The sequence below is a fragment of the Cyanistes caeruleus genome, chromosome 6 (assembly GCF_971803275.1).
Source record: "Cyanistes caeruleus chromosome 6, bCyaCae1.hap1.1, whole genome shotgun sequence".
NCBI classification, from domain to species: domain Eukaryota; kingdom Metazoa; phylum Chordata; class Aves; order Passeriformes; family Paridae; genus Cyanistes; species Cyanistes caeruleus.
The window spans coordinates 54,512,026-54,526,944 of NC_141706.1; the positions used below are offsets into that span (position 1 = coordinate 54,512,026).

Here is a 14,919-nt window from a genome sequence, read left to right on the forward strand (position 1 = left end):
AAAAAAAAAATGAACCCAGAAGAACATATGCACTGAGTTATCAATAAATTGTTTACCTTGTCATGCAAAAGGAGGAAAAAAACTGCCTAAAACCATCTTGATTAATTCTGTAGCATCCTATGGTAATGCTGTGTCAGAAATGTAAATATTTTCCTCAAAGAAAAATATTTTTTTAATCATTCCAAAGATTAGTGGCACTGATTTACCACTAACAATTTATTTATTATTTATTAACAGTTTATTTATATTAGAGAAACCTAATCTATTTTCTCACATTAGTTTTATTTTCTCACTTCACATACACTGGATTGCAAAATTTGACCCAGAAAACCTTATTTTCCACACATTTGACCCTCACTGATCAGAATATTGGTTTTTGTTTTAGGGAACCTGGCCTGGCATTTAAGTCTGCAGTATCTGAGTCCCTTCTCTGACACAAACCTTATGTATGAATTTGAGGCCTTAATTTTTTGGGGCTTATTTTACTTTTGTAAAATATGGCTTTTGGGAAGAGAGTTCCCCAGCTTCATCCTTCTAATAGCTGGAATTCTTCTAGTTTACAGGATAGATGTGATTGTGGCAGGTTTTCATGCAATATCTTTATCTAAATATCTCTATTAAATTATATAGTTCTTTTCCTGTCATGGTAGTTAGTTCTTGGATGCCTTACAGACTGCAATTGTCTCCTCTTTCAGTCAATGTTTTACTGTGCACAAGATTTCCAGCCTTCTGTCATGAGAAAATGCTCCTCTGATCACCTCCATAAGCCCCTCTGTGCCTCTCTTTTGTTGTGAGCTCTTGCATGCAGTATCCAGATGGGATTTCTCTGTTTTGTATAAGAAGTTCCAGCAAGAAATTTTGCAGAAGTGTTTGTCCCCTCAAAAAAAAGAAAAAAAAAAAAAAGTCTTCCTGAGCCTGTACTTTATAAAAATAGATAGGAAAGGAACATGTGCCTTTGGTATCCCAACACCATGTCTGTCACTCTGTCCCCCCAACACACAAGGAAGGTCCAGCTGAACAGCCAGCATTTCTTGGGGCACAGCCTAAGTAAAATACAAAATCAAACAATATGGAAAAAAAACAAAACAAAAAACCCCCACAACCAAAACAAAAAACTCAAACTAAACCAAAAGTGTGTGTGAGATGCTATACAGCTATTATTTAATAAGAGTGTTAAGCAAGAAAAAGCCTGAAACCATTTTGTGTTTTGAGCATGGGACACCTTCTTTGTGTTGCTCTCTGCCCTTGCCCACCTGTCCATGTTCTGCTCCCCAGGAGATGCTGGCTGTAGGAACACTCTAGAAGAGACAAAACTAGCCCACCCTAGGGCAGGAAGGAGCAGCCCTTCACAGCATCCTGGCAGTGACAAGGGCCAGAACATGAAAGCAGGTTGCTGCTGCCTGCCAAGGAGGAGCCAGGATGAAGGTTCAGCTGGTGTGAAGCCCTTCTGCAGGCTCAAGGCAGCTGTGCTGCATTGCCTGGGCTGTGTGACTCTGCTTTGTGTCAGGGGAAACCTGAGGGGATGCACCCAAATGCAGTGAGTGGGGCAGAATTTGATGGTTCTGGTCTGGAGCAAACTCTAGTCCCTAAGAGACAGGCACAACCCACCTGCTGCTGGTGTGATGTGGGGCTGGGATAAAGGGGAAATGTTAGGGACAGAAGTTGTCAGTTGGGGGCTTTACAGATGGCTGATTCTCCTGGGATTTAACTGAGGATATACAAAATGCAACTGTGAGTAATTGCACTCAGTCTTTGTGCAAAACTGTCCATTTAAAGACACTGTCTAGTGATTGCTGCTTTCATTTACTTTTTTTTTCCTATAGTTTATTTTGCACTTGCAGTTTGTGAACTGATCTGTCTTATACTTTAAGATGCTAGCATTATCTCCAGATTGAAACATTTTGTTGTGTTGTCACTCCTTGTTTCTAGTGCCAAGATCACAGTCCGAAGGGAGTCGCCCATGAAGATTTGTTCATGCAGCTAAACAAACTTTCATGGATAAAGTTCAAAACAGAAAAGGTCAGTTATACATATGTAGTTTTGTGTATGTCTAGTTTTCTGACTTACGAGGAGGAGTCTTTGTGAAATAATACAGAAATTACTTTATTGTTTGCTCTTTTTTAAAAAGAATTATTTGTGGAAAATAATGTATAGAAATAAGGTTTTCCTGAAGTTGTCTAGAAACAAGCTGGATCCAAACACACCTAAACTTGAAAGAAATGGCAGATGAATGAGGTGAGGCACTAGTGTATCTAGTCTTTAGGATTCCTCCTAACTTTAGAGGTACACAAAGCTTCATTTTTTTGGGAAGATTTAAAGCAGAGCACCAGATTGGCTGCTAAAAGTTGCCAGTCTTTAAACATGCCTCTGTACACCTCATTTCTGTTAGAACTCCTCTTTTTGTATTTTTTATCTAAGCAGTGGGTCTCCCAGGGTGGCTTTTGTACTTTGCAGGATCTTGTGCTAATAATTTGCAAACGCCTGTGAATATCTCAATTTTTCAGAGAAGCTTGTTGGGTTGGAATTTTGCTGCTTGGAAAGGAAAGCTCAGGTGCATACCAAAAGGTTTCTACCTTGTCACTGCTTCAGACTCACTGTAGTCTTTTCTTGATCTATGTAGAGTTAATGGAATTAACCTGGGAAAGGTTTTAGTCTCCTTTAAAGTCTCTGGTTTAAAAAGACTTACTTTTAGCAGGGAGGAAACTGGAGTTGCCTGGTTTTTAGGAGTGCTTTATTACTCTTACCCTCACTCCTAATCAGATTGCTCTTCAGTACTTAGCTGTACCTTTGTGCTAACATTAAATAAACATAAAACCCCGCTTGGAAACACAGAATAATAGTAATTTGCTTTCTGGATCCTGCTCTAGATGAAGTTCCTGGGTACCCTGCACTCCCAAGTCTCTAATACCAGCAACACTGTACCACAAGATGAATGTACCTGACAACAGGTAGAACAGAACTGCACTTTGTCCTTGAATACGAAAATCACTCTCCTGTAGCAGGAGCTTATATAAAATATGTTTCTTGGTTCTCTTTTCATGCCATCAACTCTTTCTTCTTCCACTAAAAGAATAAAGGTCAGAAAAAAAATGGATATTAAACTGCAGTTATGAATACAAACACTATTTGTGTGACTTCCTCTTCTGCAGCAACCTCTACGCACAAAGTCAAAATTGAGGCCAAAATCTCTCAGGAAAGAGCAACGATCTTAAGTCTTGGCCCATTGTTCATCCCTTTTCCAGGCCAAGCAATTCTTTGCTACTGAATTATTTACTGAGAAGGAGAATCAGCTTTATTCGTCAGAGGAGCATTAGAATCCAACTGGACTGTGAATACATATTTAAAATGTTTACTAGTGTGTTTGAAGATATTCATTTAAAGCCTTTAGAGACTAGGTTGTTCATTACAACTTCAAATGAGGTTTCCTCTAACTGTTTTTTAACTTCCCAAATGCCTGTCTTGGATTTTTGTTCTGCCCTGAGTGTGTGGTTTTTTTGTTTTGTGCTGCAGGTATCAGAAGCCAGATGTTATCTGTGATATGAGATTACCTTATGCAGACATGGGGTGTGGTATTTTAGGCTTGAATTTATCCATGTTGGATGATGGAAGGTGGGGGAATTCCATTGAATTCCACTGAAGGGGGAGGAAATTCCAATTTTCCTTCTTTTTAAGGCTGTCCTGTCACAGTTTCAGTGGCTTTGGAATATTATCCTACTATGCTTGAGAAGCATTTAATAGACACTGTATGTCTTGCTCATTAAATCACCCTCCTGGATATTCTGCTCCTGGTGCAATCGGAGATAAACAGTGCTAATGCTTCTTTAAAGCTATTAGCATTTCAAAATCTTACACTTCAAACAGCTCCTTTACATTTCCTCAAGATTTTCAGAGTCTTCTTTTGGATTACTTCTCAGAACAGAACACAGTGAAATGTTTATAAGCTTTCTGGAGAAGCTCTGGAGGCAGGATTTATTAATAGTGAGAATTCATTACTGATGCTGTTGTTCTCAGCTGATAACAGGTTTTATGCCTCTGTATGTTATATTTTTACTTTTTAAAAGATGATATAGCTTGCAATTGCTCACTATCAAAAACCTTTCTCTGGCTCCTGAGCTGGCAGAAGACTGAATCCTTTGTGTTTAGAGTTAACAGCCAAATCTCCTGACCTGTGCCTACAAACCCAGCTCTGCTTGTATCAGCTAAGGAAAAACAATTTATGTAGTCTGCTATTCACATATTTCTCTCAAGGCTGCTTCTGATGGTCCAGATCTGACTTCTCTTTTGATGGCTTGCATCTTAATACCAGTGCTTCACTGAAGTATCTCCATCCTCTCTGCCTGTGCCTCTGCCATTTGGTTTTCTGTGTGCCAGTTCAGCAGTCCATGATCCAGCACTTCATGACTGAGATTAGGGGTTAGGATTAGTTTTGCTGGAGTGGAAATAGATGGGTTTTGTTATTGCTGTGATGGTGGGCAGAGCTTCTCTTCTGGAGAAACGAGAGCCTTGCTGAACTGCTAACCTTAATTTTATATTCTTACCATGCATTTGAAGCACCTGTGGCTAAAGGGACACTTTTAGAGATTTAAGTGGGGCAAAGCTAACCCTTCCTGGTGGTCAGGAACTCTTAAGTGTCATCTTAAAGACTCCAGACTATGGGGCTCAGGGGTCACCATGATGTGGTAGGGATTTAGGCATTTGTGTGAAACATTCTCTGTATAAAAGGATAACACAGACCTCAGACACATTGATCCTCTGTTTTGCATTTGCAATCCTAAGTATATAATTGCATTCAGTACAAATTGCTTGTTGCATTTAAATACAGTACATAAATTCCACATAAAACTCACTGTTCTGAATGCAAAGCATTTTAAGTCAGTGTTTCTAAAACAGCAACTCCCAGTGGTCCATCAACAGTGTGCTCTGAGCAAGCTTCACCTTCCTGTAACCTGCAGAGAATGAGAGTGGCAGAGACCTGATCCTTCTCAAGTCCACCTGTCTCATCTGGAAGAGAAACAAACAGCATAATGTGTAATATTACAGGGGTACAAGCCAAAGCCTGGTCCTCCCTTCTGATTCCTTTTCTCACAAATTACATTAGTTGTCTTCTTGTCCCTAAATTGCCTTCAAAATACACTTTTTTTTCTAGTGAGAGGCACAGAACCCTTTTAAAAAGCAATGCCAGCAAACCATCTGCTGCCTGGTTTTCATTAAAGGTACACTGTGATGAAACCCCTCACCTTAAATCAAACCTTTTCTGTCCTGGGTGGGCTGGAGGTCTGTACTTGATGATTGCAGTCGGTAAAACACAACCCACTGTGACGTGATCAGAGTTCTAGCACATACAATCACCACACCTCACTGCCTAGTTTGTGATGGGAAATTACTTGCTAAAAGGAAATTTTCTGTTGTGCCCCAAAATGAGTAATGGGCAAGCCTACAGTAAATTTATTTGAGAAAGGCCTCGTTAGAGTAGCTGAACTGTCAGGAAGGAGAATCATGGTGGGGCTTGTTATCTATATGGACTGCTTTTATTCAAGCTCCTTGTTCTGTCTTGATGTTTGCTAGTTTTCTACCTGCCTAACATTCATTTTATCTGAGAACATAGGATTAGTTGGAATCCAGAGGTCTCCGTGCTCCTCCTCAGCTGTGGTGAGGGGATAAGACATCCCTTAGTAATTACCTTTGAAATTGCAAAAGACCAAAGCCTTTACCTCTCATTAACGTCTAGATTAGTTTTGACTTATTTTTCCTCACTTTGTCTAGATTTAATTAGAATTTAAAGAAAACACAGCTTTATGGCTGTAATAATCACCCAGGAATAATTTCTGAACCTTGCCATGAGTTTTGCCGCTCCTTATTGAGGCGCAGCTCATTCCAAACTGCCGCAGCAAGTCTCCTCTTCCTCGGGCAAACAATTACCTCTCAGAATGTTTTCTGAGTGCCCAGGGAGGAGGAAGCCCTGGCTGTGCAGGCTGCTGGCGATGCTGGTGGGCACTGTGAGCCCGCAGGACCGGCCGCCCACGCCGGGAGCTGCGGCCAGAGCGCTGGAGGAGCCGGCGGAGCTCTCTCTGCTTGTTGAGCCAACGTGAGACAAGTTATTACCATATAAATGAGATAAGGTCTTAGGTAATTGAAGACTGAAAGTAAAACTGAACTGGACTGCTCTTGGCTGGAAATTTTAAGTGTACCCTTCTATCTCCAATTTTTAATTTTTTATTTATTTTCTTTTTTTTTAAATAAGAGTCTTTTACTTTTTTTCCTTCCACCCATTAGCAGAATCTATGAAATGACGTAAAGAGCCCTTATATTATCCAGCTGTGACTATTTTGGACCTGGAACTTTTCTGGTGCCTTTCCTTTCTCCTCTGCTGGTTGTTATGAAACCTGTATGCAGAGGTAATCAAATTACTTTGAGGAGAATATGAATGTGAACCCCTTTGACCAAATTAATCTAGTGCAGTCACTTTGTTTATTTTTCTCTAAGAAAAAGTAAGAGAAAATATTTTTGGTTTCTTGTCCTTCTCTGTCCCTACTTGGTCTGGCCATGCCAGAGGTTGGGTGGCTCAGTTTAGAAGATACTTTTGGCTCTGGGTTAATATCTTTGTTTTCTGTTCCTAGGAATCTGACTCCAGTGTAGAGTAATTGAGTAAAAAGTGATATTCTACTACATTAATCTCTGTGTTAATTCCCTCCTTTCTCCCTCCTACCTAGGGCATAAACCCTAAGGAAAGAAGGAAATATTTTCATGTGTCTCACCAAGGCATGGTATAATCTTAAGGTTCCCTTTCAGTAGCCAAAAGTGTTTTTTCAGTTGCAGTCATCAAACTGCCTTTGTTGCAATGGAGAAGCAGCTGGAGAGACAGCCAAGCAAACAGCACCAAATGTCTCCTTTGTCGTAGGAATTAAATTTACAGGTCAAGGTCAGGCCTTGCACACATAGTTTGGATAAAATCCAGTCCTCCATAGAAGTCTGGGATGACCACAGTGTGCTTACACACAGGAAACACGCCTGGAGCAGGGCACAGGGCTTGTGCTGGGTGAATTGGTGGAGGCTCAACCAGTGAGCCAAAGGACACTTGCCAGCAGCACCCAGGAGTGAAGTCTTTGTCTCTGCTACAGTGCAGGGCCTGTGTGCCTGATGGGTACTTAGCACATCCAAAGGGACACTGTCTTGCAGCTTCTGTCTCTGCTGGACTAAGCATATTCTGGCTAAAAGCAGGCACAGGAGGGCTTTTCTGCTCACCAGACCTGTGGTCCTGCTGTGGAGGCTACTGCCATTCCTCTTGCCAAAGTGTCTTTGCCTGGAATTTAATTACTGAAAATTTTTCCTCCCATTTCTGCAACCGTGGCTTTGTTCCCAAAACTGTGTCCTTGGGTGATTTGAAGACTTCCCATTTCCAGCCTTAAGACATTCATGGGCAGTTCATAATCCTGTGACTAAATCAGGTAGATGACACAAAATCATAGCTACAAAAATGCTTTGTATTATTGATATTAAAAAATTCTATGCACTGAATAATTGCATATTGAAAGTAAACACCAATTTAAGCTCAGTCTGAATGCCAGTCCATCCTGAGATATAATATAAAACTTTTTCAGAAGATTGCCTGAACTGAGTCTTTCTTTAAATACCTTTCTTGATTTCTAATGCTACTGGTTCAAAATTGCTGCTTATTCTTGCTACCCAATTTCACAACATCACTTCAGTCTGATGCCTTTCCTGCACCAAGAGGATTGCTAGGGGACTCATTTCCATTTTCTTTGTGACTTTGCAGAACAACTAGAGAAATAACAAGCCCAAAGAAAAAAGGTAATTTTACAGTTTGGTCACCTAAGGTAGCTACAGTATTAAAAAACTTAATACAAATAGATCTTTAAACTTGGAGAAGCAATGTTTGAAAGGCAGGTGAGCTGTTTCAAAGAAAACTGGCTCCATGTGAAGAATAAGGAATGTGTTCCTGTGGAACTCAGTGTGGCTTGAAACATACAGCTCTCCCAACATCTGAATCATCCTGTGGATGTGATGATATCCAGAGGATATTGAAACATAGACAGAAAGAAAAGTCAAACAATAGAGGCAGAATGAAAGAAAAATGAACACTAAGATTAATATTTCAGCAGTCTATTTAAAACCATGTTATTACAGTGCTTCAGGCATTAAATTTGCTGGTCTGACTAGTGTGGGAAATCATTTTATTTTAAACACTGTGCAGCCTTAGAGAACTTGCAGAAGTTTTCAACCAAAGTAATGCATTATGCATCTGAATTGTACAGAAAAAAAGTGTAAATCCTACATACAATAAAAATTGATGGAAGCATAAAAGTGCCTGGAATTTAAAAATAAATTATGAAGAGCATTCAAGGAGATTAAATCATGTAAAGAAAGAACAGTGGAGACAAAGCAAACTTTACAAAAAAGAACAACTGGGAATTTCATCACAAGATTGCTCAAAGATGTTTAGGATACACATTTCCCACTGCCTAAAGTTAATACACCAAGTAAAAGCTAAATCATCTGCTTGCAGGAAACCAGAAACAGGGCCAGTGTCTTGGTAATTCCAGTAATTCCAGTCCTCAGTGTTGCTGGTGAACAGCAAGGTTCATACCATGGCTTCTGAGGAGGACTGGGAGTGCTGATGGCCTCGGCTCCAGATTGCCTGCTGTGGCAGAGAAGAGGCTGTGGAGGGCTGAGCTACAGTCTGCCCCACATCCCAGCAGGAACAGATTTCCCACCTTGCTCATTCCCAAGGTGAGAGGACATAGGAGTGGCAATTATTGAAATGCCTGCTTACCTACCTTTTTCAAAATGCTTATTTATACTACAGTGAGGATGGGAGCAGAGATCTGATGCATTCATCAAACTTGGGAAATAAATGGTGTTAGAAACATCCTCCTGCAGGTGCTGCAAATTGGTTCTTAGTACTGAACAAAAAGGAGTTTATCTCCATCTTTAAGATTTGGTGTTTTGGAGCAATTTGATTTCACTTCTCTAGACTCTTTTAGATATTGTGTGATTAAGTATAGTACATTATAGTTTATTACGTGACTCCACAACAGAAACCTTTTGTTCCTTCCCTTTTCCCTCCCTCCTTCACTTTCCCCAAACTGCCAAGGGAAGCTGTTTCTGGGTTCTGTGTGTCTAGGCAAGCTTTCTCAAGGAGAGCTGGAAACAGAGTCATTGTCTCAGTTGTGATGTGCTATAATGAGGTTTTTTCAGGTTTTCCAATTGCCACTTCTGTTCCTTTGCTGGCCAGATGGCCCATTTGAAACCATCTCATCCGAGTTATAGCTCCTTGCTGTCAGCACTTGCTTTCTGCCTGAACTTCCAAATACAGCCCTAGAGTGATATCCAACCTTTAATTTCTGAACACAGTATAGTTGTTATTCACCTTGCAGTTTGTTCTTTGATGCAGGATTTTTTTTACAGTGCCTGAGTCTTTTTTGAGCCTTCCTTAAGGAATTCTTCAAAGCATTTTTCTAACCTTTTAACAATTTTTTAGTTTCCTTCTTTTTCAGGGAACTTTGTTTCACAACTTTGTTAAGATCTGATTTTGGAACAAAACATTAGCAGTCATAACCACTGTGGTACTGAAGTCCTTGTACCCTAATTAAAAGTAAGCTCGAACTGGAGACAGTTTGGGTTGAACACCCCTGTGTTCACTTCATTAATGAGTGCCCAAAGTGTCACTCTGAACAGGACTTCCTTCAGTGCCATGGTGGATCAGGTTGTCCCATGTTTGATCAGCCATAAAAGCTGAAGGGGTTTGCAATCACGATGGGTTGGTTTGTGGCTGGGGCATCTGTCCTCCCTGATCCCCACCATCCCTTCTGCCTCAGCCACGGGGGAGCTCCATCCCTCCCCGTGTACCTCAGTTTCCCCTCGGGAGGAAGCGCAGTGGTTGCAAGGAGAGGTGACAGTATTTCCTCACTTAATGGCAGGCCATGGAGAAGACATGAACCTGGAGACCAGGACAGTAGGATAAACCCATCTCATGTGGAAGCTATGGTTTAAGTTCAATAATCAGTATTTTCCATGTGCTTAATGTCTTTTGTTAGAACAGATCATGCAAACACATTGGTATTTGGATTACACAAGTGCTTAATTGTGGAAACCCCAGACTGTTTCACTTCGTTCTCTGAGATTTTATTTCCTTTCCTTGCATGAAATTCTTCATTTCATGCAAGGAAAAGAAATCTTGTGATTTCAATGAGGATGGATTTAGTAAGGTTTGGTCCATTTCACTGCAACAAAAGAACATCACACTGCCCAAAGGCTGCTGCCCCCACACCTTTTTTCTTGGCACCACCCATGTGCTGGGCACCTCAGCAAAAATCTACTTTTACTGCTCCTCTTAGGGTTAGGCTTGAAAAAGCCACAAAGCTCAGAGCTCCAGAGACACTGCAGCTACAAAAGGCATGCCAAGGGGAACACGGCACTGCCCTGGTATTGCCCCCTCCACATCTTTCTGCTTGGCACCACCCATGTGTCAGCAAAAGGCTGCAGTATTCTTAGATCTCCCTTTCATGTCTTTGGCCCTCTTTTGTGTCTAACTTCAGCTATTTGCTTTAATGATCCCAAGACTTGGGACAATGTGTATGTCTGGAACACACCAGCATGTGCCTTTTGACTACTCCTCTGATGTATTGTTACCTGCAGAAATTGCAGCAAGTGTTATGACATCAGAGAACTGCAGAGTGTGAGAGGTTAGAGATAATCTTGGCATTTGCAAAGAAATCTACATTGCAGTTTAAGCTGAGCCAAGAAGTCTCTTTTTCCAGCCCTTATGCAACCTCTGTTTTCACCTGAAAAGCTCCAGATCTAAAAATAACAGAGGAGAATGTCAGTGTGGGATTACATAGTGACTTTAATGTTAAAAATATATCCAGGGTGATTTTGAGCATTTCTGAAAATGCCTGACATGTACCATCTTAAATGCCTGTTTACCCTTTTGCAAGTTGGAATTTCTCCTGTGGTAGATCATTGGGCTGAATACCCAGGGGCCTGGGTTAAAGCTTAAATGGGAAAGACATCAAACAATGAAAATGCCAGAGCAGGTTTGCTGAGTGGAAAGTTGTTATCTCTGCATGTATGGGTTGTAAGGTTTTACACAGCCAGATGGTCCATCTCAAATTCTTATCAATCTGTCTTTTTGGTCCACGTACATAAATGCCCATGGGTTTAGTGTTTGGAACCTGGGTCTCTAACCCTTCTCTGGGAGGTTTGTTTTGCCACACTGAATATTTTCTGTGCTATGTTCACTTCAATGTTTCAGGGCAGAAAATCATCCAGGATACTTTTTCCCTAGTTTATGACCTTTTTTGCCTTCAGGTGTTGATAATTTATAAAAGGAAGTTTGAGTGGAGCTTGTGAAAAAATGGCAAATGTTTAGCCAGAGATTGCAGGGCTAGACTGTTCTAAGTCCCAAACATAATTTGTTACAGGGAACAAGTACATATTATGTATGTTTACAGTAGGATTAAATGTAAAACAAATCCACTGAAATTAGATAACATAAAAGTAATGAAAAGGTCTTCATTCCCAAAATTCTACAAATATATCTGATGTTTATATTGTCGTTCTGTATCTTAGCAAATAAGAAAAAGCTTGTGGAATATTTGGATCATCAAAGAGAAAAAAATACTAGGTAACTATAACTTTATGTATCAATAAATACTTATGCTTTTAAAAGACCTTGAGAGCTATTGTTGATTATGAAAACATCAGTTGCTGTCCAGAAGAACAATATTGGAAACACTGATTCAGTAAAATGTGCAACATAAACCCCTCAGAGTAATAAACAATGTAATAAAAACTGCCAGTGCCATAATTGTTTAAAAGGTGCCTTCAAACCTGAAGCTGAGACCATATAGTTAGAATAATGACTGAAGATGTGAGAAATTTATGCTGGTTACACTCCTTGCTTGTCTATTTTCCATGTGACCAATGGTCTGTCTCTGTGTAGCTCATCTCCCTGAATGCTGGCTCAGAGTTCCAGCTGAACTGCTGCTTCCTGAGGTTACCATCTGCCAACCAAGTGTGTGCAGGCTTTTTATTTCACACTTGCATGAGGTTAATAGTATCAGCTTCAATTAAAAAGATCAGACCTTATGTATTTTTTATTTTTCACGTGTGACAAGTGCACACAGCTTCACTGGCAAACAGGACTTTGTCAAGTGCTGACAGCTTGACTGGATCCCCAAATGGGGATAATACTCCTCTGTCTCTTTGTACTGAAGACAGTAGCCACATTATACTGGAGAAAAGTGTTTTTGGGTGGTTCTGGATAAAGGTTTATTTTCCTACTGAAGTAGTACTTAGTCATGCGAAATATTTTCTAGCTTGAGTTCAGCCTGCTATTAGTCAGTGCTCGTGCAGTTCACTGGGTTTGTGCCTGTGGCCACATCTCCCTGACCAGAGGCAAAGCACGCCGTGGCAGCAGCAGGCTGAGCTCTCCCTCAGCTCTGGCTTTGCAGGGGTGCTCCCAGTGAATGTCCAGCCCTTGCTCCCTGCTGCTTGTACTGCACATGAGACAGGGGCACAGTTGTTAGGAAGTTACTGAAGAGGAATTACTGGGAAAGGGAGACTCAGGATTAAATTACATTACATAATTAACACCTCCAGGTGCTGCTGGGGAAAACTATTGCCACTGTCAGAGATGTAGTTGGGTTTGATCATAGGAAAAAGCATTCCAACAACTCAAGTGGCCTGTTCTCTTACCTTGTCACAGCTTATTCACTGACTGGCAAAGATGTGTTAAAACATTTGGTATATTCTTTCTCCAGCTGTGGATAATACCTAAAAAATTAAAAATCCTATTTGTCTCAACATTTTCCCCAAAAAGTTATTGCCATTAAAATTTCTGTGGCATTTGTAATAACTAAAAATAATGTAGTAGTTCACTTACATATATTATAAATTAATTTGTGGCCAGTGAGAATCAGCTACGCAGATTCTATTGTGTAAGAGTAGTAATATGAACAAAAGTTTTTAATTTCCACTTCAGGACCTTTTGGATGTAGATTAAGGCTGTGTTGATTCTTTGACTTTTTTTGTGTATTTCTGACTCATTGTCACTCCAATCTGATAGGAATGCACATCTTGGTACCTGTTAAATGTAAGCAGTAGCGAACTGGATTTCCATCAAAATAAACAGTTCAATGATTTCTCCTGATAACCTCTGCTGAGACAGACATGGCAATGGTAAGAAGGCTTCCAACAGTTGTGCAGGCATCCCATGAGAGGGAGAGAGCTCGGGCAAAATTACTGACCTCAGCAACAACAACAGAATTATTAGTCTCTTGTCATTTCATATATGAGAGTGAAGTAGGAGGTTGCTTTAGGCTTGCCTAGTAGGAGGATGTTTTGTGAGAGCCTGTACACAAGACATCTTCCAGCTCCTTACTCTGATGTGAGAGTTTTGTTAGTGAGCTTCACTGCAGAGACTGTTTGTTACTGCCTCCCTCCATGTGGACAGCATGCTGTACGCTGTCTTCCTTTCACATGGAGGAAGAGGATGAAAGCAGTGAGTACAAGGTCTCAGAGCCCTGTTCAAACCTGATGATTCAGGCTAAAAGCAAGTGCAACACTGCCTCTGTCAGGTCCCCCCCTGGAAGAGGAGCCTGTGTGGGAGATGGTCTGAGGAATGTGATGGAGAAGGGGTAAGGGTAGAGGCAGGGAGTGTCTGGCAGGCTGGCAATGTACATTTTAAGTATGCTGTTTTATTGTGCTTGAGAAGCAGCTCTGCCTGGCTGAAAGCAGTGAGCTACAGAGTGAGGAGCTGTGAACATGTGAAGTCTAGACTAGCTGAGCTCACGTGTGTGAGCTCAGTTGTTATTTAAACATACAGCAGTAGCAGCCTTTATCAGGACAAAATAGTTAGAACCTTAAGGAAGTTGGAGATAGGAGGTTTTCTGCAGAGATCTTGTGTTATGGAGGCCCTTCAGGAATTTTCTCCATACCTTAGGGCTGTACTGCTTTTGGTGCCAGAGCAGAGGCTGCTGGTGAACCAGGAATGGCTCCTGGGGCTGAAGAGTCTTCTCTCACCAGACTGGTGGCCATCCACTTCAAGCATCTCCACCCTGCAAGACTCAGCAACCTAAAACTATGAGTACAGTGTTATTTTAAGAGGGGTTATGAAAAAGAATAATTAAGTTGGTGGATCACTTAACTATTGACATGAAAGAGTTGTGAAATTAATATTATAGTTTGAGAAGGAAATATTGTATGTCATTCTGTTTATTTACACTGCTAGTGGTACTTCTTAAAAAATAGTGATTGGCAAGTCAATTGTCTTTTGAAGTGGGGTTCTGGATAGAGGCTTCAGCCAGTGTTTTAGAAGCAAACAAGCTTCTAATTTACCTCCAGACAAGTCTTGGTGGAAGAACTACATGTGGCTGAATAAGAAGAATGTAAATAGAGAAACACATGTCAATTTGTAGGGAATTTTGCTGCAAGCAAGTTTTTGTTGATGGTGATGAGATTAAAGAGAAGCAATCCTACTTAATTTTTTAAACTAAGAAAAAATATAGCCTGTAGAGAACAGTATTGTGTTTTGCTGGACACTTCCCTTTCCCTTGAAAACTGAAACCAAGAACCCCACCAAGCATTTACAGGTGAATTTCACTGTCCTTCAGGAAACCCAGCTTTGTGAGCCAAGAAGTAGTGCTCCAGTGTTGCTCATGGTCTCTCTAGCTGGTTAAAAATTTCAGCAGTGAGTTAGTGTGACAGCTGGTCAGCCTGCAGGAAGCAGATCAGGGATGCTCTGTCTGCAGGACCCTGTTTCAGAGAGAAGTGCACAGAAAGCAAGAGGGATGAGAAGTCTTGTTGGGGACCACTCTGTCACTGGCCCACACTTGCAAGGTGAAGTGTGTGCTTTGGGTGAAATTGGTATTGGGAGAGGCAGGAGGCATCTTCATTCAC

At 40.9% G+C, this 14,919-nt stretch overlaps 1 protein-coding gene across 4 annotated transcripts in view; it reads left to right on the plus strand.

Annotated features, from left to right (window-relative positions):
* TUNAR (transmembrane neural differentiation associated intracellular calcium regulator) overlaps positions 1-14,919 on the plus strand; it is a 161,445-nt gene that overhangs the window by 21,805 nt on the left and 124,721 nt on the right. For 3 of the 4 annotated variants that reach the window (XM_086893807.1, XM_086893799.1, XM_086893798.1), the window contains exon 2: positions 1,930-2,019. The exons of the other annotated variant lie outside the window; for it this stretch is intronic. The gene's annotated coding sequence lies outside the window, so the exon portion shown is untranslated. The remainder of the gene's footprint in view (positions 1-1,929; positions 2,020-14,919) is intronic. 4 annotated transcript variants of the gene reach the window in all.